This window comes from Arachis hypogaea, chromosome 19 (genome assembly GCF_003086295.3).
Source record: "Arachis hypogaea cultivar Tifrunner chromosome 19, arahy.Tifrunner.gnm2.J5K5, whole genome shotgun sequence".
Lineage (NCBI taxonomy): Eukaryota > Viridiplantae > Streptophyta > Magnoliopsida > Fabales > Fabaceae > Arachis > Arachis hypogaea.
In genome coordinates, this window is record NC_092054.1 from 89,508,695 (window position 1) to 89,511,767 (window position 3,073).

The 3,073-nt window shown below is 42.5% G+C and overlaps 1 non-coding gene across 1 annotated transcript; it reads right to left on the minus strand.

The window, feature by feature from the left end:
- Positions 1-653: 653 nt before the first annotated feature.
- Positions 654-761, minus strand: LOC112781246 (small nucleolar RNA R71). The gene has a single exon (XR_003192034.1). It is a non-coding gene; the product is annotated as a small nucleolar RNA R71 (small nucleolar RNA).
- Between the last annotated feature and the right edge of the window lie 2,312 nt (positions 762-3,073).

A 3,073-nucleotide genomic window follows, 5' to 3' on the forward strand; every position in this document is an offset into this window, starting at 1 on the left:
TTGCCGGGGAGTTGCAATAGAGTGCTAAGTTATTGATTGGAATTTATTTATTTGCATTTTATTTTATCTTGCTACTATGAGCTGCTTGTTTCTTTCGTTAGATGACACGTTCACTTCCTGATCCAAGCTTGCTAGTATTCGATCCTGAGATTGAAAGAACTATTTCACGAATAAGGCAAGCTCGACATCGGTTAGTCCTCTCTGAGGGCCGATCTGAAATGTCACTTGAGGAAGAAACCAACCCCCATTCTACTGATTCAGTTGATTTACGTGCAGATGACATGACAGCAGCTAGGAGAGTTACTATCCAGGAGGCTGGAGCCCCTGATTTTTCAATGCAACCATTTCAAGTGCATCACCCAGTGGTGACTACAGACTTTGAAATAAAGACTTCACTGCTCAATTTGATGCCCAAGTTTCATGGCTTACCTGCTCAAGAGCCTATCAAGCACCTGAGAGATTTTCAAGCAGCCTGTTCTACTGTCAGGCGTGATGGTGCAAATGAAACTTCAATTTTGTTGAAAGCTTTCCCATTTTCTCTTGAGGGAAAGGCAAGAGAGTGGTACTACACTCAACCCGTAGCAACTGTATCCGACTGGGATACACTTAGAAGAGAATTTTTGGAAAAGTTCTTTCCAGCTGAAGTTACTAATAAACTGAGGAAAGACATTTCCATGATTGTTCAGGACGAATCTGAGACTCTCTATGAATACTGGGAGCGCTTCAATAATCTTCTAGAAGCATGCCCCCACCATATGATTGACAAGATAGTGTTACTCGGTTACGTCACACAGGGCATGAGGCCCCAAGATAAGACCACATTGGAAAGTGCTAGCAATGGGTCTATGAAAAAGTACAAGACCACTGATGAGGCATGGCAATTGATCAGCGACTTATCTGAATCTACTTGAAATCACAGGCAGAAACAAGGCCGTTCAAAAGCCGTTGCAGAAGTATCCTCTAGCAAAAAGACTACTGCTCTAACTCAGAGTATCTGTGAAATGACCAACTTGCTGAAGCAGATGCAATTGAATCAACAAGTTAGCAAGCTCAACCTTCTCCACCACAGTAAAGCCAACAGTTAGTCCCATAGAGAGTTTGTAGAGTCTGTGCTAATTATAGCCATTATACTAATGAATGTTCGCAGTTCCAGTAGGAAGACAACACCGTGGCAGCCACTCATAACTTCTATGACCACCCCAACCAAGGGTACAATCAAGGTGGCAATTACAGCCATGGATGGCAGGACAATTCTAACCAGAATTGGAGGGACAATAACAACAGAGGAGGCAGAGACAATCGGGGAAATCAGAGGTGGAATAATAACAACAACAGGCAGCAGAACCAGAACCAGCCTTACAGAGCACCTCACCTAAGGCAATCCCAAGGACCATAGAATACCCAACAGCAGACCTCTCAAATTACTTATCCTTCTTCATCTTCTAATGAAGACTTACTACAATCTATTGATCGGAGACAACAGACCATGGAAAATAACCTTTATGCTACACTAAATAGTCTGAACTCTACTTTGCAAGCTCTTGTCTCACATATTGGATCAATGAATAACTCCAATAACCAGCCTTTGAGCTCCAGTGGAATCCCCTCTCAACCATTACCCAATCCAAAGGGTGGCATTAATGCCATCACCCTAAGGTCTGGAACCACACTGCAGGAGAGGAATCAGGAGGAGCCAAGCCCACCAGAACACGCCTCAGCTGAAGAGGTAGTGGAAATAGAAGATGTTGAAGAGGAAGAGGACATACAGGACATGGCTGAAAAAGAAGAAGTTCAACCACAGGAGGAAGCACCAAAGGGCGCAGACACTGCAGAAGACACCACTCCCATTCGATTTCCACAACTTGCAAGGAAGCCCAGGAAGCAGCTGGAACCTAATCCCAAAATGGTAGAGATATTCAAAAAGGTTGAGGTAACTGTTCCTCTTTTTGATGTTATTCAACAGGTACCTAAATATACAAAGTTTCTAAAAGATTTATATATACCTAAAGATAAAATTAATGAATTAGAAACTATTCCTTTAGGTAGTTCCATATCTGCTTTAATGGGAGGTTTACCTGAAAAGTGTAGTGACCCAGGTCCATGTATGGTTAATTGTACTATTGGTGGTGTAGTATTTTCTGACTGCATGTGTGATTTAGGAGCATGTGTGAGTATAATGCCTTTGTCTATATATGATATTTTGAGGCTCCCTCCCTTAAAAAGGTCGGCAGCTCGTTTTGTGTTAGCGGATAAAAGCATTATTACAGTGGCTGGAGTTGCTAAAGATGTATTAGTGGGCATTAAGGGGCTCACATTTCCCATTGATTTTTATATCCTGGTGATGCCCCAAAATGACTCAGAGAAGCCATCATCAATCCTACTCGGAAGACCATTCCTGAAGACCTCGAAATTTAAATTAGATGCTTTTTCAGGAACATACTCTTTTGAAATAGATGGCCGAGTAGTAATCTTCAATCTGAATGGAGTTATGAAGCATCCTCCGGAGGATCATTCTATTCTCCAGTGTGACATCATAGATGAAACCGTGGCTGAAGTTCACCAGGAGGAATTTGAAGAGAAGTACATAGGACAAGGTCCAAGTGTGGGGACATTCTTAGAGGACAATGACAGTGCTTTACCATTGTTACCAGCTCCAGACAACCCAGAGCCTGACTATGATCAGAAGTTAGAATTAAAACCCCTTTCCTCCACACCTCAAATATGCTTACCTTGAAGATGAGCAGAAGTTTCCAGTTATCATTGCAATGGAACTCATTTCTCAATAAGAAGAGCAGTTACTTAGTGTGCTGAGGAGGCACAAGAAGGCAATTGGTTGGAGTTTGGCAGACATAGTAGGCATCAACCCTCAAGTCTGTGAGCATAGGATTTTTTTTAGAAGAGGGAGCAAGACCTATCCGTCAACCCCAGAAAAGACTGAACCCCACTATCTTAGAGGTTGTCAAAAAGGAAGTGACCAGACTATTGGAGGCAGATATCATCTACCCCATTTCAGACAGTGAATGGGTAAACCCAGTACAAGTGGTGCCCAAGAAGTCTAGAATCACTACAGTAA